This window comes from Perognathus longimembris, chromosome 10, assembly GCF_023159225.1.
Source record: "Perognathus longimembris pacificus isolate PPM17 chromosome 10, ASM2315922v1, whole genome shotgun sequence".
In the NCBI taxonomy this organism is placed as follows: Eukaryota; Metazoa; Chordata; class Mammalia; order Rodentia; family Heteromyidae; genus Perognathus; species Perognathus longimembris.
The window spans coordinates 39,675,161-39,702,427 of NC_063170.1; the positions used below are offsets into that span (position 1 = coordinate 39,675,161).

Here is a 27,267-nt window from a genome sequence, read left to right on the forward strand (position 1 = left end):
TGGCTTGAACTAAGGCCCAGGTGCTGTCCCTAAGCTTTTCAGGTCAAGGCTGGTGCTCTACCACTTGAGCCTCAGAGCCACTTCTGATATTCTGGTGGTTAACTGGAGATAAGAGTCTCATGGACTTTCCTGCCCAGGCTGGCTTTGAACCACAATCCTCAGATCTCAGCTAGGATTACAGGAATGAGCCACTGGCACCCTGCACAGGCTATGTTCTCACTGTGATTGTATATGAGGCAGCAGTATAAACCTTCCCCACATATACCTCAGCCCAGGCTCTGTGCCTGGTTTGTATTATGAATGGGAAGACAAAAGAAGGAAGGGAGGGAGGGAGGGAGGGAGGGAGGGAAGGAGGGAGGAAGGGAGGGAGGGAGGGAGGGAGGGAGGGAGGGAGGGAGGGAGGGAGGGAGGGAGGGAGGGAGGGACTTCAAGTAACTAAAGTATCAGTAATATGCTGATGTCATTTATCCATTTAAGGTGCCAAACAACATATAATGTTGATTCCTTAAGAGAAAGTTCAGTTCAACAACTATTTGGTGAATTTAGCCTTCATTATATATCTAAGAAAATAAACAAAATACAAAATTAACCAAGTAAACCTACCAATTTCATCACCAGACATCAAATCTATCAAAATTTATTATATCTAAATTGAAATGAAGTCACTGAAGTGCTTTTATAATTAAATAAAATCTATACTGAGTAGTAAAAAACATGTTTCTAAGCATTTTTGGGGGGAAAAAATGTGGAAAATATTTTTAATTTTTCTCTTAACTAAGAATTTAAGTAAAACCTAAAACAAAGTAAGTTATTAGGGTATTGCTGCTTGGGATTTTTCTTTTTCATATAAAAGGAAATTTCAGTCCTTTAGAATCTAAAACCTTATGGCATATGGCTATTGGTGCTGTGATTAAAAAAGCTGTATGCTGGGGCTGGGGATATGGCCTAGTGGCAAGAGTGCTTGCCTCGTATACATGAGGCCCTGGGTTCGATTCCCCAGCACCACATATATAGAAAATGGCCAGAGGTGGCGCTGTGGCTCAAGTGGCAGAGTGCTAGCCTTGAGCAAAAAGAAGCCAGGGACAGTGCTCAGGCCCTGAGTACAAGCCCCAGGACTGGCCAAAAAAAAAAGCTGTATGCTAGTGGGCTTACACCTCTATTCAGGAGGCTGAGATCTGAGATTGTGGTCCAAAGCCAGTCCAGACAAGAAAGGCCATGGGACTCTTACTCCATTTAACCACCTAAAAACCCAACCATAAGTGGAGCTTTGGCTCAAAGTAGTAGAGCACTAGCTCTGAGCAAAAAAGCTTAGGGATAGTGCTCAGGCTTTTAAATGTGAAATAATATTTTAGGAATTTACCAATTCATATATGTACGAAGAGAAAATACTTGACTTGAGAACAAAATATTAAAGGTCTTCCAAAAATTTGACTATGCTTACTTTAGTCATTATTACAAGTAAATTCTTATTTATCTATAATCAGACTGTAAGGAAATATTGGGTGAAAATTATAAAGTACTGCTGCTGGTTAAAAAAATAACTTAAACAGCAGGCTTAAAAGTCCTATGTGTATGTGTAGTTTCTATTATTGATGATGTTCTTGTATCACCTTCCTGTGTTTGTAACTACACTATCTCTGTAATCTTATCTGAGTATATTGTAAACCATGTTTACTGGTTTTGGAAGTAGGAAATTCAAAGGGAATACCAAATTTGAGAGACACAGGGTAAAAAGAGAAACAACTACAAAAGCAATACTTGCAAAACTGTTTGGTGTAAGTGAACTGAACACCTGGGGGGGGGAGGGAAAAGGGGGGAGGGAGGGGGGCATGAGGGACAAGGTAACAAACAGTACAAGAAATGTATCCAATGCCTAACGTATGAAACTGTAACCTCTCTGTACATCAGTTTGATAATAAAAATTTGAAAAAAAAATAACAAAAACAGCATGGTATTGGTATAAAAACAGATCGGAAGACCAGTGGATTAGAATTGAAGACCCAGAAATAAAACCGCACTCTTACAGCCAACTGATATCCAACAAAGGAGCTAAAGACATACAATGGAATAAACATAGCCTCTTCAACTACTGGTGCTGGGAGAACTGGGCAGCCATATGCAGAAAACTCAAAGTAGACTCAAGCCTATCACCGTGCACCAAGATCAACTCAAAATGGATCAAGGACCTCAACATCAGACCTGAATCCTTGAAACTACTGAAGGACAGAGTAGGAAAGACGCTAGAACTTATAGGCACAGGAAGCAACTTCCTGAATAGAGTCCCAGGGGCACAACAAATAGGGGAAAGACTCGACAAATGGGACTACTACAAATTAAAAAGGTTCTGCACAGCTAAGGTCATAGCCACCAAAATAGAAAGACAGCCAACGATATGGGAAAGGATATTTACCAGCACAGCAACAGACAAAGGCCTGATATCGGTCATCTACAGAGAACTCAAAAAACTAAGCCCCTCCAAGCCCAATAAACCTATTAGGAAATGGGCAAAAGAGCTAAAGAGAGACTTCACAAGAGAAGATATAAAAATGGCAAAAAAAAAAAAAAACCAAAAAAACATGAGGAAATGCTCAACATCCTTGCTAGTAAAGGAAATGCAAATAAAAACAACCCTGAGATACCACCTCACCCCAGTTAGAATGGCCTATACTCTGAACTCAGGAAACAACAAATGCTGGAGGGGCTGTGGGGAAAGAGGATGTTTTGTTGAATAGAAATTCCTTTGTACAACTACTTAAAGATAATAAAATATATGTAAAAGGAAAAAAATAACTTAAACAGCAGGTTTAAAAGTCAAAACAACAAATATTATAGTTTGCAGTGGTCCATTACATACTGAATTTACTGACTTCTGTACTTGCTGCATATCTTAATTATATAGTTTCTATGTGGATAAAAAAATAAAGAACACATAGGAAAAGCATTACTCCTTAGAAATAACTTAAATCTATAACTGATAGGTTTTAGGGCTCTGAAATAATGCTTAGATGTCTCAGGTCCTTTTAACTATTCAAAAAGTATAGTAATATACATTTTAAGACCTTAGAAAGTAATTTTCTTTCCTTTGTTATTCTTACAACTCAATTTATTTTCTGTTTCGCAGGAACTAAAAATTCAGAAAACTCAAAATAAAGATAAGTCAAACTTTGGTTTTACAATATGGTTTTATTGATATTCTATTACTTTACTCCTGGTCCTAGGAGTTGACTAACTAAACTGAAATGCCCATTTGAAATCTAGAACTAATCTTAAACACAGTTCTACTGTTTTCAAAAGTGTGTTTCTTATAGCATAAAATGTTAGTGATATGTCAGAGATCATCTAGGTGGTACATGCCTGTACTTAAGAGGCAGAGATTGGGAGGATCCAATTAGATGCCAGCTGGGCAAAAAAGTTAGTGTAACTTCATCTTAACCAATTAAAGGTGGTTATGGTGGCACAGGCCTGTCAATTCAGCTATGTGGGAAGTACATATAAGAGATTACAGTCCAGGCATATCATGATCTTCTATCAAAAATAGCTAAAGCTCCCCATGAGGTAGAGCACCTGCCTAACAAGCCCTGAGTTGAAACACTGGCCTTGTAAGGTTAAAAAAAAAAAATGATCTGTGTCAAAGAGAGTCAAGTTTGAAAACTTAGAAAAAAACTCGGAAGACCATTTTCAAGTCTATTTAACACATTTTAAAACTATGTTTTGTACAAACAAGCAGTCTGTAAGTAAAAATTTCTAAGTGTCAGTACTGTACAGAAAAAAAATAAATTAATAATACCTCTAGAAAAACAATTTATTCACTCTAAACATGAAGTTGTATTTGTGTGTTTCGATTTGTTCTTTCATTGCTTCAAATGGCATACTGAATATTGTCATTCTAAAGACAAATTCAAGAAAGCTCCTATAGGAAGTGAAGCTGTGGCCCAAAGTGGTAGAACACTAGCTTTGAGCAAAAAAGCTCAGGGACTGTGCCAGGGCCCAGAGTTCAAGCCCCAAAACCAACAAGAAGAAAAAAACAAAAAAACAAAAACAAAAAAGCACTCCTTATAATGAGGCACCTGTGGCTCATGCCTATAATACTAGCAACTCAGGAGGCTGAGATCTGAGGACGGCAGTTCAAAGTCAGCGTGGGAAGGAAAATCCATCAGACTCATTCCTTCAACAAACTACTCTGAAAAAGCCAGAAGTGGTGGTATGGTTCAAGTGTTAGAGCACTAACCTTGAGTACAAACAGCTCAGGAACTGCGACCAAGTCCTGAGTTCAAACCCCAGGACCAGCAAGAAAAATAGGAAAAAGAAGAAAGGGGTCCGAGGCAGGGAAGAAAGGTCATATAAACACACTTTATTCATTTAAATTCTTGACTAATGGCAAATTTATCAAGTCAAACACTGAAATGTTAGAGTAGTATTACTTTACACAAAGATTTCTTTTATAATAAAAACAAAAAGAATATAAATTTAGAGGTTGATTATAAGAGTGAGGGTTACATATATGCATGTTACATACATACTAATGATGGTATTTAAGTAGAAATATTACATGCAAGCTATAAAAAGCAAGCTTACTGATAGAAGCTCTGTTTTCATAATTAACTGATGAAGTACTTGAACACATAAAAAGGGCAAAAATATTTTCTATTTAGCAGTGTTAGTAGCAAAAAGAGAACTTGCTGGTTGTAAATAATCATGTTCTCTGAAGTCTTAATTAAAAAGAAAGAAAGGAGGACGAAAGCAGAATAAAAAGATTTAAGTTCTATTTTTAAATTCTGCCAATATTTAATGCACAAGGGTTATATTGGACTCCAAACAGATTAATTAGGAGTTAAAAATCAATCATGTGAGAGTATTAATATTTAATATTGTTAGATAGCATATCAAAGTAGTTTTATTATTTATTTACTCCAAACCTTTCCAGAATACTTCATTTGACCACAGGGGGTCTGATTCTCACAAGATAAGTGCATTTACAATGTCAAATAAATTATATATAAAAGCATTTGTCTTAATACATGTCATTCAATATTAAATATCATCCATTGGTAAAATTCTGAAACTCTAACTCATTTATACCAACTATGAAAGTATAATATCAAACATTGTCTAATAAATAAGAACAATAATCAAGAGAAAAATTTTTATGCTATCAGAATATTTGAAGTAAGGCATCCACCAAAAATTAAAATACCTGACTCATAAACAAAGAAAACTACATAGAATATGTAAGATGTTCACAGGATATATCACAAAATAAAAAAAATACATTTAGTATGTCAGTAATCAATTTCCACAGAGTATAAGAAAACTGAACATTAAAAAGAGTCAAATTAGCTAGGCTTTCGTGTAGGAAGCTTAAGATCTGAAATTCAAAGCCAGCCAAGAACAGCAAAGTGTAACAGACACTTATCTCCAATTAACCACCAAACAGCTGGAAGTGGAGGTGTGAAGCAAAAAAAGTACAGGTAAAGGGTGAGGCCAGGAGGAGAGGGATAGAAGAATAAAGCTGGGAAGGGGGGAGAACACAGGCAAGAATTTGTTGTGTATAACATAGAATTGACAAATATAAAGAAAGGAAGAGGTGAGTTGTAGGGGGATGAGGATGTTGAAGTGATTATACAGATGAAGTTGCACTGTACACATAAACTGCTCTGCTAAAAAGAAAATAAATATACACTAAAAATTATAAAAAGATGCAGGGGAAGAATCAACTTGCCTGACCAAAAGGTCCTATCAGTTAATTCTCATGATTTCATTGTTCTTATGAGGAGACACGAGAATCCAGTGAGTCCTGGAGTTCTAAGCCAAACTGGTAAACATATGGAGGAGTAACAATCTACTCACTATAATTTCTAATTGGCACTGTCCACCTTTTATGTAGATATCATGTCTACCCATTAAATTATTTCCATCTGGTCTATATAAAACTGGCATTAATATTATAGATAATTAGAAATGAAGGAATAAATAAAATATGAAAAGAAAAAGCAGCAAAAATAACTTGGCCACTAAAACTGATTATAATAAAAACAATTTTAAATGGCTGTTCCACACAAGCATCAAATATATAAAAAATACTTTGTTTAAAAAAAAGTCAATGAGTGAGAACAACAACAAAAACAATCCAACAAAATGCACAAAAAACAAAAACAAAAACAAAAAATCTCCCCTTGGTGCAAGCCTGGTAAGGGTAGAGAGAAAGAGTTGTTTTCAGGAGCATATATGACCATTTAAGCATGGAGAAACAGGAAGGAATTTTACTACTAAAAATATAACACTTCTAACTAACAGCAAACACCTTAGCATTTACCAGTAAATGCTGTTTAAAAGGGGCCAATAAAGTTAAATCAGATTTTATCCAAATTCATTTATTGTTGTTAATTTATATAATAATGCTAGGTCTTTGGAGGCAATGTCTAATAGCAAAAAAATATGACTAATTGAAGTCCCAAATGTTATAGATTCCCCTTCCACAATATACTTCAGTACCATAGACATCACTGAGAGAAGGCCATCAGCTAAGATACATCATCTACCTAGGCCTTAATAGGCAAAATCACTTACATAAAATCATTTATGACTCCTGTTAGGAATGATCAAAGGGAAAGGGAAGAAAGGGGACATAGACCTCAACCCAGAAGATTAGATTTTAATCAGCGCAGAGAGTGGTGTCAAGTGTGTCAGAGCAGAGTTGGAGCAAGTCCAGAGTTTAAGTGCACATAGTCAGAACAAGGAAGTCAAATCAGGCAATGGGGCAAAAGGTCAGGCCTGGGGCAATGCTCACTTTTGACCAGGTCAGGTTTTTCCAAGATTGCTCCACCGCACAGATTCAGTGGCCCAGGGAGCAAGGAAGTGTTAAGGAGGCCCCGAAGGGAGTACTGGTTTAAGAGAACAGTGCAGATTCCAAACACTTTCCTTCCTTCAGTTTTCTTAACCACTTTTCCAACTGAAAAGGGCTTTCAATCAGGATTCATTGTATTAATAAACTGCTTTGTTAAATAGCATCTCCTGTTACAACTACTTAAAATAACTTTTAAAATGTAAAAAATGTAAAAAGGCTTAAAAAAAAAAGAGCTTCCCTATGAACTTTCCCAACATAATTCCAATAGTGCACTTTTCCTTCACAGACTAGCATAAGGAATAATTTCCCCTAGTACTTCTATGGTACTCCACAATGTTTTTGTCCATTATGATATGTCACTACAGCTGCAGAAACATGCTTTTGTGGATTTTTTTAATTGATGGTTTAGTTTTGTAGTTCTGTAAATAAAATCCAAAGCCTGTGCAAGCCTCCACTACTGTACTACACCCTAAGTGCATATTTTGCTACAGTTGTTATTATTGCCATGACTACCTCTATTTATATGAAGTAACTATTTGTTTTTCATAATATGTGGTCAGAAATTCATTATTTAAATTCATTTACTTAAAAAATACATCATTTTAAGGAAAACTACTTTGTATATTGACAGAACTAAAAATTAGCTCCATTTAAAGCATATGACTGGTTTAGGAAATTAATGTGTTTCTTGGGGGAATAAAATGTAGTTTATCATTCCATTGTACTTGTCATAATATGCAGATATAACACAAAAACTGCCTATTAGTAAATTCATGAAAAAGGCCCAGTACAAGTAAAAATGTGATTCACGATAATGATAAGCTAAACTAAATGCTTTTCACTAGTGCTACAAAACAGAAGTTGCCATGAAACAGTTGCACCTGACAAACTGTGTTAAACAATGTATAAGTAGTTTGAATAGGAAGTCTAAATTTGCTTTGTCTTTGTGTTAACAACGTTAGTATAGATTCTTCTTTTAGAAGAATACTATTGTCTTCAGCAGTTGAGACTAACATAACAAGATACTCTATTGAGTAGGTGCCTTAAATTACAGTTTCTTGCTTGTTTAATGGTGGGGAAATCAAAGTTCAAAGTTTTCTCATTTACAAATGTCCATCCTTATAAAAGGGAACATTATTCTCAACCATCTTCCATAGCGACACTAATCCCATCAATGAGAATTAGACACTTGCGTCCTACTAAATTCCCAAAATTCTCAGCTCTAAATGCCATTATATTGGAAAGTAGCTATTCAACAAAGAAACTGGAGATGGGGTGGAGACTACAACAAACATGTTGTTCACAGAAGAACATGTGGTTCAGAAGAAAGTTTTAAAATAACTTTATTCAAGTTTTTGCTTTCCTCTGGAACATCACCACTCCTAACATTTAGTTCTAGTTACATCTCTCATGTGAACTCTTGCAATACCCTTACATCCATTACATCTTGGTACCCTTACATCCATTCTTCCCTCGTGTTTAAAAGCCAATCCAATATAATGGTCTCACTCCCCTTGCCAAAATGGCAAAGATGAACCACGCAATGTGGAAGAAAGTCAGAGGCTACTCGTTAATCTCCTCTCAGTTTACAAAGATATAAATTGTACTGAACTAATCAGCCCAGGCTATACCCTACCTCTGACCTTCTTAGTGTATGGATCAGTAGAATCCCCATTGTATGGCCAATTGAGTTTCTGTCATTTTTAGCTGATGTCAGCCTAATGTGGCATAATCATAACACCTAATACTATACAATATCCAATCTGATTTTCCCCATTCTAAATGGTTACCCAACACTTATAACATGAAATCAAACTCCCTAAGATGTCTTAAACTCAAGCTCATGCCTGGCCCTGTGATTACTATACTTTTTTCTTTCTCTCTCTTGAAATGCTCTGGCCATACAATTTTTTCTATTGTAAACAACAATGTACCTTACTGACAAGTTAGTTCTTCTGCACATCCAGATTTACTTTTCTGGAAACACTAGGGTCTTTATATCATTCAGGTATCTGTTCAAACAGGCTCAACACAAAAATCTTTTTCTGGAGTGTATCTAATCCACTGTCAAATCTTGTTAGTTCCACCATCAAAATGAAATCAAGAATGAGACCTTTCTATACCACATCTGACCTGATTCCTCAGTATGTTACCCCAGTATGTTCTGTCTAACTGCCTCTATTCAGCTCTGTGTTTCCACCTGTGCCCTTCAATATTCTGAGTTGTTTATAATTTAACCTGCTGTCACCCAAACTTCAACTTATCTCATGTCTATCATTGCTCATAACTTTGTCATGACTTCTCATCTCACTCAGAATAACATAATAAAATAATCTTCACAAAGTCCTATACATTTTCTTGAAACTACTGCTTTTCTCTTTTATCCTAAACTCTCCTTTTTCACTTAAGCCCTCTAATCCTATAGGCCTCCTTGCAGTTGCTCAAATTTCATTCTGTAGTATTTTGTTTTAGGAGCCCTTTGTACTTGCTCCAAAAACACTCTTCTCTATCAGTAGATTTTCTCTTCAATTGTCTTTAGATCCTGGCTCAATACTTGCTTTGTTGGTAAGGTCATCCATGACTACTACACTCCTAAGCATAGCATTTCCTTCTACCTAGATTTACTTTTCTTATGTATTTATCCCTAGCGAACGTGTTAAACACTTACTTGTACTTTGTTAACTATATACCCTGTTATAGTTCTCAGAATACAGAATTTGCCCACTTCATTCACTAATATACCTTCAGTACTTGGGAGGTATCTTTATTTTTTAAATATAACATTCATGAAAGTCTTAATGAGTCACAATAAAAAAAAACTGTGAGAAGAAATCTAATTTAGTCTAAACTCATTATTAATTTAAATCACTTATTAAACAGTACTTAGGCATGCTTTAGGAGTAGTCATTAACCAAAATAAAATTTTAAGGAGTCAAAGATATTTGAAAATACAGATCCCATAAAACAGTCCGGAGGTCATTGGCAGAGTATTTGTCCAAAATGTGTGAGGTACAGGATTCCATTTCTAGCAGAACCACCAAACCAAACAAAATAATCAACAACTTAGAAACAAGGTGATTAAGATCATCATGTAATAATTGTTTTAAAAAAGGTGAAGCAGGGGCTGGGGATATGGCCTAGTGGCAAGAGTGCCTGCCTCATATACATGAGGCCCTGGGTTCGATTCCCCAGCACCACATATACAGAAAATGGCCAGAAGGGGCGCTGTGGCTCAGGTGGCAGAGTGCTAGCCTTGAGCAAAAAGAAGCCAGGGACAGTGCTCAGGCCCTGAGTCCAAGGCCCAGGACTGGCCAAAAAAAAAAGGTGAAGCAAGGACCAATCCCTCTAGGTCAGAATTAAGATTAGACACTGTCCTAGAAAGAATCTATAGTATTTGAACAGACCACTAGTGTGTGCCCTACTGTTCTAGACATGCTCAGAACCATGAAAAAGAAAGGTTCAAAAAACCAACCTACCAACTGATTAATGGGTTCTGGGACCACAGAGGATGGGCACACCTTTGCCACCAACACTGTTCTACACCATTCATACCATTACATGTCTAAAGTAGAAATCAGTCATTTTTGGCTAGAAAACCCTCCCTCCCTTTCCCATGGAAACCAGAGAAGATCAAATGTTAACATGAAGTCTTCTGAGCATTTTACTCAACCAGTGATGGGCACTGAGTCAAGCCAATCCATGTACACAGAAAAATAATTTCTTGTTTAGAATTAGCTCTTACATAAACCAGTTCAATGCATAGTAACTATCAGAGCCCTTTTGTTTCCATTTTAGAAATTTAAATTTCTTGAAATTTCTAAGAAGCTAGAGAATGTTACCATATATATTGTCAAGCTTTTAAAAGCTAATCTTATATAAAGAATAAAAGGACCAAGAACAGGCTAATGTTAAGAATATGCTATAAAGCAATAAGTAAGATTAATCAAATTAGTATGGTTATCTTCTGGCTAATATTTTAGATCAATTTTATTTTTAAAAATACATACATAAATATAAATAAGATATTATATAAAACTCTACTTGTAAAGATGTTTTTACTTTTATACAATTATTTTCCACTCACATGAAATTAAATTCTAATAAAAGACAGCATTTTTTTAAAGAAAGACAAATTACATCTATTTTAAATTTCATATAAAACTTATCTCATGACTGATATAGGATTAAATAAATCCTACATAATCATGTATGGGAACATGTACCAAAACAACTGTAGTGCAATATATAATGTTCCTTATAGTTCCTTGACAATATTAACTATATATCATGGCAGATATACTACTAGCTACATTTTTGTTTGTAAGGTTACACTGCTCTAAGCAAAATGAAAGGTAATGTTGATTATAGAGTAGAGACAAACAGAAGTGGAAGGGAGACCCTTCCTCTTGGCAGAGAAAACACCTTATGCAAAAACTCAGAGGATAAAACAAGGCACATTCCATTCATGAAGTATAGTCAGACTCTGAGGAATCATCTAGCTCAAGAAATAGAAAGGAGCTATAGAACGCATGATATAGATAGCATATACAAGATGTAGAAATGGAAAGCACTGAATATTCTTAAGAGGACACAATTCCTCTGTTGGTTCTCCACATTTATTCTTTCTTTAACTAGACCAAACTGAACATCACAGCACTTTCATAAATGTAGTTCTTCTGGGAGGCACTATTTTTATTACCAAACTGTCACTTATCCTGAGGATTTAACTGTCTTTAACTCCCCTTTCTCCAATTTGATTCAGATGCCAGTGTAACATTTAACTCAGATCACTCAACTCTAAAATTAACTTGTTTAGTGAAATGACTGGTTTTGACTAACTTTTTGTAGGCTGGGACATATTTTATTCTATACTCAAGTTAAAACACAAGATTTTTTAAAAAATAATTTATTAAATAAATCAGTAATTTCAGTATAAAGTCCAGATATGAGAATTCATTTAGCTGTACATGTTCTACCCATATATACAAATTGTAATGATTTAAAGGAACAAAGTAATGATTTAAAGGAACAGATTAACACTATGCCAAACCGAGCCACATGACTTGAGATGATATTATATTGTTTTTTAAAATTATTATGAATAAAGCTGAAATGCTCATTAACAAATATATATATATATATATATATATATATATCCAACCTCTGGGACCAAATATTATATTACTGATCCTCATATCTGTTATAAATTCAATAGACAATGAAATAACTTTTAATATTCTACTTTGTGAAAATTATCACAAAAGAACATGTCATTATTTTCAGCCAAAAGTATTTTCAGATCAAAAATTACCCACAATGATGTGGAAAAAGGCTTATACAGGACAGGTGTTGTACATAACAGCATATTAGGCTGTGTTTAACTACCAATTCAAACAATAACCTTATCTAACTTTTGGCAAGTAAAACAAATGTTCTAATTAATCTAACTAGAGCAAACACTTGCAATTAATGCTAGCTAGTCATAGTAGGAGCTGGAAGGATATGGGAAGCTAGATGATGAAAAAAAAGATGAGAGGAAGAGATGAAATTTTTCATTAAGAAGAGGTCTTGAACTATTCATTGAAATATGATTTTTGCAATAATTAGATATACAGAAAAGGATAATCGGCAATGTTGCTTCAGAAATACTCAGAAGAAAAATAATATTGCAGTGATTATAGATTTTCAATGAGTAAAGTTACTACCATAGGAACAGAAAAACTTCTAAAGATAAATAAGGGTAAATATCAATCTATTTTCTCAAGCAGATCAAAGTTAACTGAGAAAAGAGACCAGAAAAGTAGTTACAGGAGTTAACAAAAAGGAGAATAGATAGGGGGAAGAGGGGAGGGGGAGGGAGAGGGAGGAGGAGGGGGAAAGGGAGGGAGAAGGAGAGGAAAGAAGAGGGGAAGAGGAGGGGGGGAGGGAGGAGGGGAAGGGGGAGGGGAGGAGGAGGGGGAGGGGAGGGGGAGGGGGAGGGGAGGGGGGAGGGGGGGAGGGGGAGGGGGAGGGGAGGGGGGAGGGGGAGGGAGGAGGAGGAGGAGGAGGAATAAAAACAGCATGTCACATTCAATTTGAATGTTAAAAAGACAATGTAATATTTAAAATGTACAGGTAAAAGCATTCATGGTTCATCAAAAAATCTTGTAGATTTTACTTGAAAATACTATGAGTAGATAGATGAAAACAAGTTATTAATAGAAAATTATATGGCTAGTCCATTGTAGGACATTGAGGAATTAATAACATCACAACTCCCAAAGGGAAGTATCTCCCAAAACTCAAAGACAGAGCTGCTCTGTTTGCTACTAGAAAATAATAAAAAGTGACCTGCTAAAATATACCGACCCAACTCTACAGAAAGTTGTTTTACAGTTATCTTGAGAAAAGGAGCTACAAAGAAATATGGAGATTAACAAAAAAAGCAACTTATAGGGGAAATCAAATGAAAATGTCTATAAAATGAAAATATCTTTACAAAAATACAAGTACCACTGAGTATACTGTTGTGCAGACACAAAATATTGGACAGCCTTTACTCTGTGATTATCATCTTCACCGTAGAAGAACATTGGTTGATTTTTAAAAGGTTTTTAAAATCTGTTTGTTGAGATTTTTCATTCTTATATTAATGATAATAAATATGCATGACACTGTCCCCAAGTATTTAAGATATGATAGATTGAGTTCTCACATATTTTTCAATATCAACAATACATACTGTATATCAGTATTAAAATAGCCAAGTAAGTTAACTAGTCATTGCAAAAATGACAAGCTTAACTCCTCGTGGAGTACAAGATTCTGTATATTTGAATTAAAAAAAACAAAAAAACTCATTAACATATACAAATAATTTATAAAGGTAATCAATATCTATCGACAAAGAAATTTCAGATTCTTTAATTTTTTTATGACTGTCCAAGGGTTGAATTCGGGTCTGTGCACTCTCCCTAAGCTTTTACGCTCAGAGCTACTTTACTACTCTACTACTTGAACCAGAGCTTCACTTCTCCCTTTTTATGGTTAACTGAAGATAAGTCTCAGGGCCTTTCTTGTGCAGGCTGGCTTTGAACCATGATCCTCAGACCTTATGAGTATCTAGGTTTACAGGTATAAGCCACTGGTGCCCAGCTTTAATTCTTCGAATCTTGTAACAAAAAAAAAAATAAAGACTTTATATAACTGAAGGTAGAATATAAAATTAATTTATAATATTCAATATCATAAAACAATGAATTTTACTTTCACTGAAACGTGATCTGACTTGAACTACAATCTTTCAATAGCTAATTTGACTGTAAAGGATTAATCTTTTCTCAAGAGAAATTTGTATTGTGTAAGAATTTATGTAACAAAAACTGACATAATTGAGATATACATATGCAGATAGACAGAAAGACAGATATACACATACAACACATTGCAATGTCAATCTCCTGTTGATGTAGCTAGGTATCTCAAGGTTTGAAAAATGTTGATAGCCAGAAAATTTTGTCTTATATTGTAATGGGTCCAAATAGGAATAATATTGACAGTAGTATCAATAAATAGTGTTATTATTGAAAATTTAATGTATCTATAAAATAGAAGCTATAAAATAGGATGATTCCTCTCAAAAAAGCAAAGGTATTCATTTGCAATTTAGTGTACTTTTACAATTGCTTTCTTAGAAATAAAGTTTTAAAGTATAGCTTTAAACTACAAGTACATATTTTAAATGCACAGTATGCTCACCTAGAAAAGTAAAAGATGAAGAGAGACAATAGTTTTAATATATTAAAATGTTCTGTTCACATAATATTAAGTTCTAAAGTCTTCCTAATTTTTATGTAAGGTCATTAGCTTTTTAAATATGATGTTGGCTAAAACAGTAAACTTAAATTTTTAATTATAATAATACACTAAAACCTGATGCTGGTGGCTCATACCCATAATCGTAGCTACTCAGGAGGCTGAGATCTGAGGATCACAGTTCAAAGACAGCCTGGATGGAAGGTCCAGGAGTCTCCAGTCTCCAATTAACCTTAGCCAGAAAAAAGCCTGAAGTGATGCAGCCTTGAGGAAAAAAAAAAAGGGACAGTTCCCAGGCTCTGAGTTTAAACCCCAAAACAAAAACAAAAATAAGCAAAAAGAAAGAAATTGAAATGGTCTACTGTCCACTTCATATCTGAGAAATGAATAAATTCTTATGTAATACAATATAGATTGTTTACGAAGAGCTCATATATCCTCCAGCAACACCAATATTATTCCTTAAATAATTATTCTAATAAATTATTCATGAAAGAAGCTCAGCAACAAAAATAAACACAGATGTATATACATTACTACCTATTAGAACTTAGTATTATGAAGGAAGAGATAACAAGTTTGACAAGAAATATACTCACTACCTTACGTATGTAATTGTAACCCCTCTGTACATCTCCTTGACAATATAATAAAAAAATTTAAGAACTTAATATATGAGCATGGAAAGTAAAATTCTTTATGCATTTACTTAAAGCATTGAATTTTAGAAAAAACTTTATTAAGTATCCTATAGAAGTACTTGTGGAAAACAGTAATTGTGAACTCATCTGGCAGGACACCCAAATACAGATAGTTATATATTTTTCAAGTGATGAATAAATATTAAAAATAATTATTCCATTATTCTATATTTTATTAGTATAATTTATGAATATTTTTATGACAATAAATTTAACAGAAAACTAAATATCAAGACATTATAATTTAGCACTGAAGGTAATCTTATTTTAATGAAAAATCTAACACTTTTAATCTGGAAATGAAATGTCTGGCTCATATTGTTTGCCCATCTATAACACTAATAAAATATTACCAAACTACTCTCCCCAAAGGGACAGTACCAAAGCACATATTGTAGGACAGTGCCTATTTCTTTATTTTTCTTAGAAAAAATTACTAATACAAATCCATCATTCTGATTGCTGTCAAAAATATCTACGGTCAGACAGGGTTCTCCAGACAAGCTGGGAACGAGGAGGTGGTGCTGGTATATTAAAAGATTTATTATATAGACTTCGTCCACATAAATACACAGACTGGTAAATACAATCTGTGGGCAGGCTGGAGATGCTTAGGAGAGCCATGTTCTAGTTGAATGTCAGCAGCCAAAGAGGAGATATTACACATAAGGTTAAAGTAGTCTAGCACAGAATGTTTCTTATGAAAGTTCAGTTCTGTTCAATTCATGCCTTCAACTTTGAATGAAACTCATGCACATTACACCTACAAGGTCATATACTCAATCAGTTGGAAGTCTGAATGTCGTGTGCGTGCTTACACACATGCGCACACACACCCACACCCACCCTAGAATGTTTGACCAAATATCCACTACCTGGGACCCAAAGAAAATGACATGGCAAATTACCATTTCATCTGATTTCTGACCATTTGGGTCATTTAGTGAGAGATATTTATTCATATGCATTGTGTAATTTCCATGTTAGCTTATCTTTTACTTAATAATATATAGGAAATAAAAATAAAGTATGGAAATATAAAATTTTTAATGTAGTACTAGAAAGTGAAATGAATATCATTCTTACACATTTTAAATGGTAACTATATTTATAGTAAATTATATATCAGATGTTCTAAGTAAAATTATTTTTATTTTATTTATTTTTGTTATCTTTAAGTAGTTATGCAAAGGACTTGCCACTTAACAAAGCAGTTTATGAATGCAATATGTTTTGATCAATGTCATCCTTCCCTATCAACATTCCCACTTATCCCCATACCCATACCTTCCCTGAACTTTCTTAATATTGTAGGATATATATGGGATTTTTTTTTTTTTTTTTTTTTTTTTTTTTTGGCCAGTCCTGGGGCTTGGATTCAGGGCCTGAGCACTGTCCCTGGCTTCTTCTTGCTCAAGGCTAGCACTCTGCCACTTGAGCCACAGCGCCACTTCTGGCCATTTTCTGTATATGTGGTGCTGGGGAATCGAACCCAGGGCCTCATGTATACGAGGCAAGCACTCTTGCCACTAGGCCATATCCCCAGCCCAATGGGATTCATGACTTCTCCCCTTCATTAGTCTACTCCTCTCCCCTTGACTCCACCCCATCTCTTTGGAGTACACACTTCCTGGTGTTTTATTTTACTAAATTTTTATTTTAACGAAGGAGTTAACTTGATTTATCCCTTGAATCCACTGTATTTTAGTTCATACATTTGTATTTCCTGCATACCACGTAACATATTTATTTTTGAGCTTATAAGCTAAATCTAACTTCCACATATAAAGGAAAATAAGGAAACTTTGTCTCCCTAGGCCTGACTTATTTCACTTAATCGTGGCCTAGTCTTTCCATGTCTTTAAAAATGGTACAATATCATTCTTTCTAATGGATGAGTAAAAGTTCCACAGTGGATATATACCACATTTTGTTGATCCTTTCATGCAACCACAAAGGGCCATCTGGGAAGATTCCATACTTTGGCTATGGTAAACAGTGCTACAATAAACATGGTTGTGCTGGCAGATGGTATCCTTGTTTGTAATCTTTTGTGTAAATGTCCAGGAGTGGTATTGCTGGATTATAGGGTAGCTCTATACTTTGTTTTCTGAGGAACCTCCACACTGTTTTCAGAATGGTTGAAGAAGTTTATATCCCACCAGCAGTATATAAGGGTTCCCTTTTGGCTTCATCTGTGCCAGCAAATCAAAGAGACTTGATAAATGGGACTACATTGAATTACACAGTTTCTGGAAAGCAAAGGACATAACCAAAACACTTAGAAAGCTTAGAGAATGGGAGGAGATTTTACCACCTACACATGAGACAATGGCCTAATAACCAGAACACACAGAGAACTTGAAAAACTAAATCCTCAAAAACCAAACAACCCAATTAATAAATGGGCTGAGCTAAATAAAATATCAGAAGTAAAAATGGCCAGTAGACAAATGCAGAAATGTTCTATATCTCTAGTCATAAAGGAAATGCAAATAAAAACAACACTGAGATTCTACTCACCCCAGCTAGAATGGTCATTATAAAAAAAGAAAAAAAAAACATTAACAGTAAAGTTTATATTAAAGGAAAAATATTTTCCTTTGAAAATCTGGTATAAGAACCAATAAGGTTACATTCTTGAGCAAAACATAAAGATAGCTATGATGATAATTTGAACAAATGATTGAATGAATAATAGGAAAATTTAACAAAATATATCACTCGTTTTCACAGTAAGAATTAAAGCACTGAGTGTGTGCATTCCACTCAAACTGCTTAGCAATCCTATCAAAACAGAATTTTTTTCTTTTTTGCAGTACTGGGGCTTGAACTCAGGGTCTGGATACTGTCCCTTAGTTTTTTCACCCAAGGCAGGCATTCTATCACTTAAGCCACAGTTCCACTTATGGCTTTTTGGTAGTTAATTGGAGATAATAGTCTCATGGTCTTTCCTGCCTGAGCTGGCTTCGAATCAAAATCCTCAGATTTCAGCCTCTTTAGTAGCTAAGATTACAGGAATGAGCCATTAGCACCCAGACCAAACAAAAATCATTTTAATCTCCATTTTAAACAGTGAAAATGAAAGCTAGCAAGTTAAACATCTTATTCCAAGGTCAACACAAAACTGAAAATTCAATTACACTTTAGAAATTTATTTTATGATCCCCAAGTTATTGTTCTAGTACAACAGCACTAGAAAAGAAATACCAAAGAAGAGCAACAACACCATGTTTTCAAAGGAAGCACATGGAAAAGGCATGAATGCACCATGGAAAGGAAAAGCAGAATGCTACAATAAAGGAGATATGCTTGAAAGAATTCCAACTCTAAACGGCGAAGGGATAAATAAAAGCAAAAACTACGAATTAAAAAGATTAAGACAAATTAATCTGACCAGTTAGATGAGCAGAGAAGGTGGGCCTGAAATCAACTCACAAGAAAGGAAGTAAAAACAGACAAAACCATAATGCCTAAGCTTGAAATAGAAAAATCTGCAAAGAGAAAAGGGCAGATGCAAAACAGACTTCTATCATATGAAATGCAAATAATTCACAATAGAGCTTTACATGTAACTAGTAGTGTGGAGTTTATAAAAGCCTTCACATATACTGTACATTCTCAATCTGAGTGATAATGTCCCCAGGCGGGCAAAAATTAGTTCATAGAGTTGGGGTGAGAAATCTTACATAATTCAATAGTTTATGGGCCCTCAGTCTACAGAGTATGTACATATTTATTCAATATATCTATGCGTACTGTGGTACTAAAATTTCATGAGAAGAGAAAGAACTGAGAGACATTTTTTCTAATAAGGCATTTTAAAAGAACAAAGTTTTTTTTTTAAAGGTTCAGAAACATTGACATAGCTAGGATACAGTAACTAGGATTACAGGCCTGAGACATCAGCATCTTATACTTAGGTCATTTTAGTCCAAAAGAGTAGTCTTGTATATACTCTGGGTGTCAAGGACAGCCATTGGTGGCTTTAAAATAGGGAATGACATTATGATTTACTCTATAGAAATATCACACATTGCTCAACAGAGCAAAAACGTTAAGAATTTGGTCTATTCTTAAAAAGAGTAATAACCTGGACACATGGAACTCCTGGAAACAGGCTTGTGAATATTGGACAGCTAAATAGTAGATAAAAGCACTGAGTGCTGGTAGCTCACACCTGAAATCCTAGCTACTCAAGAGTCTGAGATCTGAGGACTGTGGTTTGATGTCAGCTCAGGTAGTAAAGTGTGCAAGACACTTAACTCCAAAAATCTACTCAGAAAAAGCTGGAAATGGCATTGTGGCTAAAGCAGTAGAGTGTATGCCTTGAGAAAAAAAGCTTAGGGACAGCACCCAGGCCCTGAGTTCAAGCCCAAGGACTGGCACAAAAACTAATAAAAGATAGAATAATCACATAAATGTAAAAGAAAGTCAACTGAGAAAGTTAAGTGAAGCTAGGCAACAGTGGCCCATGCATATAATCCTAGCAACTCAGTAGGCTGAAATCTGAGGATCAAAGTTCAAGGCCAGCCTATGCAGGAAAGTCTGTGAGATGCATCTCCAAGAAATTACCACAAAGACAGACATGGAGACACAGCTCAAGTGGCAGAGTTCTAGCCTTGAGTAAAGAAGCTCAGGGACAGTACCCAGGCCCTGAGTTCAAGCCCCACAGTGGAGAGAAACTTTTTTTTTAGTATTGAGTGAAAAAAATAAAAATCAAGTCACACAAAAGGGTATCTAGCATCAAATTATCTTTAATATTTTGGAGAAATGACAATAATTCAAATAAATGGACAAAATTAAGACATCATAAAAGACAATACTAAGTGTAACTTCTTTCCATATTTATATACTAAAATTTTAAAATCTGTTTTCTTCAGTATACACATGTGCCTGTTTAAAAACAGGCTACAAGAGGGGAGGGAGGAATGAGGGAGGAGGTAACAAACAGTACAAGAAATGCCTCCTACACATGAAGCTCTCAATTCGATTCCCCAGCACCACATATACAGAAAATGGCCAGAAGTAGCGCTGTGACTCAAGTGGCAGAGTATGCTAGCCTTGAGCAAAAAGAAGCCAGGGACAGTGCTCAGGCCCTGAGTTCAAGGCCCAGGACTGGTCAAAAAAAAAAAAAAAAAGAAAGTAACTAAACCAAGAAAACTTGATATTGATAGCATTAGTACTTTAAGAAAAGGATGGAAGTTAAGCTTTCTTGTCCTATCCCTTCAGTCAACTGAGGGAACAATATGAATCTCCTCCAGGTCACCAGCAAGGACCCTCTGCTAGGACTATCCTAGACATGTACTAATTATTACCAATGAGAGAAACCATATAATATATTTTTGGGGGGGTCTGGCTCACTTCACTTAATATGATTTTTTCTAAGTCTTTCCATTTCCTTACGAATAGGGCAATGCCATTCTTTCTGATTAAAGTACAGAATTCCATAGTGTGTGTGTGTGTGTGTGTGTGAGAGAGAGAGAGAGAGAGAGAGAGAGAGAGACAGAGACAGAGACAGAGACAGAGACATGTTTCTTGATCCACTGAGGGGCTTGGTTGGTTCCATATTTTAGCTATGGTAAATAATGCTGCAATGAACATGGTTGTGCTGGTAGCTTTACTATGGCCTTGCTTGTGATCCTTTGGTTAAATGCCCAGAAGTGAGATTGCTGGGTCATAGGAGAGCTCTATGTTTAGTCTTCTGAGGAACCTACATACTGCTTTCCAGGTTAAACAAGTTTACACTCCCACTAACAGTGTAGTAGCATTCCCTGCCAGCATCTGTTGTTACTAGTTTTCTTGATAATGGCTATTCTAACTAGGGTGAGGTGGTATCTCAATGTTGTTTTGATTTCATTTCTTTTATGCCAGAGATGTTGAGAATTTCTTCATGTGTCTATTGGCCACTCTTATTTCCTCTTCAGCAAAGTCTCTTTTTGAGTTTTTAGTCCACTTATTAATGGACCAGTTGTTTATTTGAGGATTTGTTGAGGGGGGGGAACTTTCTTTATCTCTAATTCTTAGACATATTGGACATTCCTGTCCATGTCTCACTGTATTTCTTAGACCTTCCTAATTTTAACTCCCATCCTATGGATCACTCTTGCTATTTCTTAACATTTTCCTCTGGGTCCTTTTTAATCTCCTCAAACAACAACAACAACAAAAAGCTTCCAGCAGAAATAATCTTTAACACAACAAATCTTGTATCAATCGCTCTACTGAAAAGACTTTGATGAGTTATAATCATAGGGCTGAAACTTATAATAAAACCTCAAGGAACTACTGTGGTCCTTGGTCATGTGTGGCTTCTCTTACCACTATTCACTGGGCTTTCTGGGTTCCAACCACAGTACCATGAATGAATTACATTACCATGAATGAACTTCACAACAGACAATTTCATTACAGTTCAGAGTTCTTAAAATCAACTTTCCCTCTGCCTGTAATATTTTTTTTACTGTACCTAAAGAACCAAGTTAACATACTTCTCATCTAATATCTGCCTTTATACTTCATACCCACAATCCAATAGTTTTCTTTGTTACATGACTTCTGAAAGGCCCTGTCCTATCATTTCTGCATATCACAATTATGTAGCTTAGAGAAAGGGCTATAGCAAGAAAGAGACAAAGAAGAAAGGAAATAGGGGAAGGAAGGTTGGCCTCTCTCCCTTCCTCCCTCCCTAAATTCATCAGTACAAAGAATATGCCTAGGGCTGGGAATATGGCCTAGGCAAGAGTGCTTGACTCCTATACATGAAGCCCTAGGTTTGATTCCCCAGCACCACATACATAGAAAATGGCCAGAAGTGGCGCTGTGGCTCAAGCCGCAGAGTGCTAGACTTGAGAAAAGAGAAGTCAGGGACAGTGCTCAGTCACTGAGTCCAAGGCCCAGGACTGGCAAAAAACAAAAAGAAAAAAAATTAACAAAGAATATGCCTAGCACACTTCTGGCACATAGTAGGAACCTGTTTTATATGGAAGAGAAATGAGACACAGGTAGAGTTACCATGTAAGAGTGACATAAGTAAAATATCTAAGGATTCAGATGCAAGATGACTTACACATTTTTACTTCCAACAAATCTGGCTTGCTTAAAATATGGATAAAAATTGGTCCAAGCTAAATGTATAGTTAAATTGTAATAGGTATACAGAGATAGCAAATCTCAGTCATAGGGTAGGGGTTTATACCTAAATTTATCAGCCAAAGATAAGAAAATAGAGCTTTTTTTTTTTTCGCTTAGTAACCACTACTATATTCAAGTGACAGGAAATAAAACATAGTATTTTAAAATAAGTATGGAACAATTAATCCTAGTTCCTGAAGCCTCTTTATTCTTATTCCATAAGGCACTTTTGTATATTTCAAAATTAGACATGAAGTGTCATACATGGACATGGACACTGTCATGGACAAGGCCTCTATTTTCTCAACTACTAAAGGGACAATATTTTACCTGAAATATTTTCCCAATTACTTACCTCTCAAGTGATTTTTTTTATTCAAGAGTTAATTCCTGCTTCATATTCCAATAATATCTTTTTCCTTACAATCAAGAAATAACATATTTAAGATAGAATGCTAGCTTATTTGTCCTAAAGTCAATATGTAAAGAAGGCAAAAATAGCTGTCTGGCACTCAGTTTTAAATTATCAATTTCATTAGTTAAATTCAAAACTGTTTCTTGAATAATTGACAACTACTGAAGTTCAAAAACTCCCAACCCAGTGTTAAACACCACCAAAATGTTACATCCTCCTGAAATGTTAAATTCTGTTCATTTTGAACATTAAAGTAAATAGCCCTTCTAAAATATGTGATGATTCACTCTTTAACCTATATAACAAGATCACACTGTATTCCTCAGAATCTGAGATGAGGTTTTCTACAACAATGGCAAGGGGAGGTAGATGGGTACGTAAGTATACAGAGAGGTCTTTCTTCCATAAAGAATGAAGCAGAAAATTTTTAAAAAGAATCATTTCAATGCTGCAATAAGATTGTTTTAAAATTAATACAATGGTACAGAAAGTAGATAAATTATGTTTAGAAAATTTTTGTCCTTCAAGAAACAAAAAATGTTTACAGTACTCATGGAAAAATTTCAATCATAGATTCAAAAATATAATTTATAAAATGTGCACATTTTCTTCATTAATCAAGTCAATCAAATACATAAAAGGATATTCCTCTAGTTGGCAAGGACGTGTGTTACCTAAATTTTACTAAATGTGTGTTTATGTGTATAAGCCAATAGAAAAGAAAATTTAAACTAGAACTGAAAATGGGACTTCGATTCAAATTAACATCTTTTTATCTATTTCTTCCGTAGTACTTGCAAAACCTTTAACAAACTATCACTTCATTATCTTCCCACAAGATACTGGATTTTCTCTAACACTTCACAATACTTCTGAGATAGCATATCTGACATAACACCTCTGCTTCTCTCCAGCATTTAACAAGATAAAGAAAAGACAAAAAGAAAAGAGACAATATTGGTGTTACAACTCATGAACATTCAATTAGCTATATACTATAAACCATTTTTAACTATATTACTTTAGGCATCTGATGCAATCTAAAATTTAGGTTTTGCTTTAAGGGAATTAATATACTGCAAGATTATTCACTCAGTCTTAACTGATCAAAATCAATTAGTAGTGGGACGAGCTCTGCTTAAAACACAGTATTTTAAAGATTTTTTTTTCAGTAATTTTTTAAAGTGTTTTATTATCTTTAAGTAGTTATACAAGAGTTACCATTAAACAAAGCAGTTTATGAGTGCAAAGCATCTTAATCAGTTTTATGCCTTTCAACATTTTCATACATTCTCAACCCACCATTCCCCTTACTTTTCCTAATTTTGTGGTATATACAATGAATTTTTGAGTGCATTCTCTTCCCATGCAAGTAATTACAAATAAATTAAGTATAACAGATTCTATGGAGAGTTCAAATAGTGTTATTTTTAGAAAGACTAGGTCAAAACCCAACAAATTCAGCATCAGGAAAAGAGTATATGACATTCTTACTGGGGTGAGATGGAATCTCAAAGTTGTTTTGATTTGCATTTCTTTTATGGCCAGTGATGTAGAGCACTTTTTCATGTCTCTTGGCCATTCTCATTCCCTCATCAGAGAAGTCTCTTTGTAAGTCTTTAGACCACTTGATGAGGTGGCTAATGGTTCTTTGCGGTTTTGTTTTGGAAGAAGGTAATTGTTTTAGTTCTGCATGTCATGTATCAAGAAAACCAACAATAACAATTGTTGGAGGGGATGTGGCCAAAAGGGAACCTACTTCATTGTTGGTGGGAATGTAAACTGGTTCAGCCACTCTGGCAAGCAGTATGGAGATTCCTCAGAAGGCTAAATATAGAACTCCCCTATGACCCAGCAGCCCCACTTTTGGGTATCTATCCAAAAGACCACAAACAAAATCACAGTAATGCCACCAGCACAACAATGTTCATCGCAGCGCAATTTGTCATAGCTAGAATCTGAAACCAACCCAGATGCCCCTCAGTAGACGAATGGATCAGGAAAATGTGGTACATATACACAATGGAATTTTATGCCTCTATCAGGAAGAATGACATTGCCCAATTTGTAAGGAAATGGAAGGACTTGGAAAAAATTATGCTAAGTGAAGTGAGCCAGACCCAAAGAAACATGGACTCTATGGTCTCCCTTATTGGGAATAATTAGTACAGGTTTAGGCAAGTCATAGCAGAGCATCACAAGAGCCCAATAGCTATACCCTTATGAACACATAAGATGATGCTAAGTGAAATGAACTCCATGTTATGGAAACAATTGTTATATCACAGTTGTAACTACTTTCAACGTCCCATCTGTATCTGTAGCTTCTATTATTGATGAGGTTCTTGTATCACTTTCCAGTGGTTGTACCTACACTATCTCTGTAATCTTATCTGAGTATATTGGAAACCGTGTATACTGGTATTAGAAGTAGGAAATTGAAAGGGAATGCCAAAATTGAGAGGCACAGGGTAAAAAAAAGACAAACAACTACAAAAGCAATACTTGCAAAACTGTTTGATGAAAATGAACTGAACACCTCAGGGGGGGAAAGGGAAAGGGGGAAGAGGGAGGAGGATATGAGGGACAAGGTAACAAACAGTACAAGAAATGTATCCAATGCCTAACGTATGAAACTGTAACCTCTCTGTACATCAGTTTGATAATAAAAACTTGAAAAAAAAAAAAAAAAGGAAAAGAGTATATGCAAGAGGAAGGGAGCAGTTAAGGGTACAGAAGTAAATGAATGAAGGGGTGATTTTTTTTTATTTCAGGAAAGTTGAGTAATAAATTGTAGGCTTTGAAGATGATTTCTATTTTAAATCTAGATGGAATCCCTCAGAGAAGCAAAACTGCTGTTTTTAACTCAACTACCTACTTGATATATCCAGATTTCCTAGATTATGCTAATATAAGGTTTAAACTTTTTTCAGGGAAATTATTAAGATGGAACAAATTAGTTTAGCTTTTTGTAATAATATTCAGAGACGTATCATGACTTACACGCAAGTTTGAAAAATTAAAAAGAAGTTTACATGCTTCTTTCCCACTTAATCCATTCACTAATCTACCCTCCAATAGGTTTATTCAAGTGCTCATTGATGCCAGACTGCTTGAGTAGAAATATTCCAGAGTACAGTTAGGCCCACCTTGTGCTTTTATGGCCTCACCACAGCTTCAAGTTTATTCAGCCTAAGTTGAAAAGCACTAGACAATACAAGTGCTGAAAAATTCCATGTTCACTTACATGTGAAATCCTGTATCATGTACATATGATTTCAATAGCGCCATGTGTTCTGTGATACTTAAGGGCTTGTCAATGTTTCCATTATAAACTCTGGTTTTCAGAGGTTTCTATCTTAGCTTATAAAAATAGACTCCGGTCTGTAACTTGGCATACAAAGTACTGGTATCAGCCCAAGAGAACAGTTTTTGTTCCAAGACTAAAATAAAAATCTGTTTAGTAGTTTTAAGTTAACAACATGTAAAAGAATGTGGAAGGGGAAAAATACAGAATGTTTTTAAAAACATATGCATATATACAAAAACAGATACACACATGCACACACACAAAGAATTGTAATGTTCTATGTCATACTATTTTGTTTAAAATTTCAAACTAATTTCACAAAATAAAGCTATGATACTGTGTAAATGAAAAACCAAATGAGTTTTAATTAAAAACATTATACTAATTACTAAAGGATAATAAATTTTAAACTACATAAGTAAATCCCAATCACCCCCACGTTTGGAGTTTGTTGGAAAAAAAGATTTCTAAGAAGTCAAAACCATTTCAAAGACATTTTTAACTAATTGGTAAATGTAATTCAGATTAGGATCTTAGATCATATCCTGAATGTATGAAACAAGAAGTTCCTCAAACATATTACAATCTGAATGGGAGAAACTGAGAGGGGTCTATCACAGATTCTGTTAAAAGACATTAGTTTTCTGTATATTTCTACTACCATAATAGATATGGTTTCTTCACAAATGTGTTTTATCACGCTTCCATTTTTAATAAGCACATATTTCCCAACAAATTTGTATCTGTTAAAAAGCATATAACACAGATTATTTGTATGAGTACTTACTTGTGGCCAGCCCACCATATTTGTGAGTTCTCAACTAGATAACTCTATATTTTCTATGATTCCTCCTCAAAAATATATGATTTGGTATCTTAGCTTTGTAAGTAATGTAGAGATGATTTAAAGTATACAGGAGAATGTGTGTAATGTAAGTGAATATTTACATGGGAAGGACTCGATTTTGTAATCTGTAGGGAGTCCTGAAACCAATCTCTTAACAGTAAAGGAAAAGCTGTGACTTGAATTGAGTGCTCCCTCCAAAATTCAGGATGAAATTTGATTGCC

General features: G+C 35.0%; 1 protein-coding gene and 1 pseudogene across 4 annotated transcripts in view; one reads left to right on the plus strand and one right to left on the minus strand.

Moving 5' to 3' along the window:
- The window catches only part of Tbc1d5 (TBC1 domain family member 5), a 482,236-nt gene that overhangs the window by 314,984 nt on the left and 139,985 nt on the right, over positions 1-27,267 (minus strand). The gene's annotated exons all lie outside the window — the stretch shown is intronic.
- LOC125358950 lies at positions 194-314 on the plus strand (annotated as a pseudogene).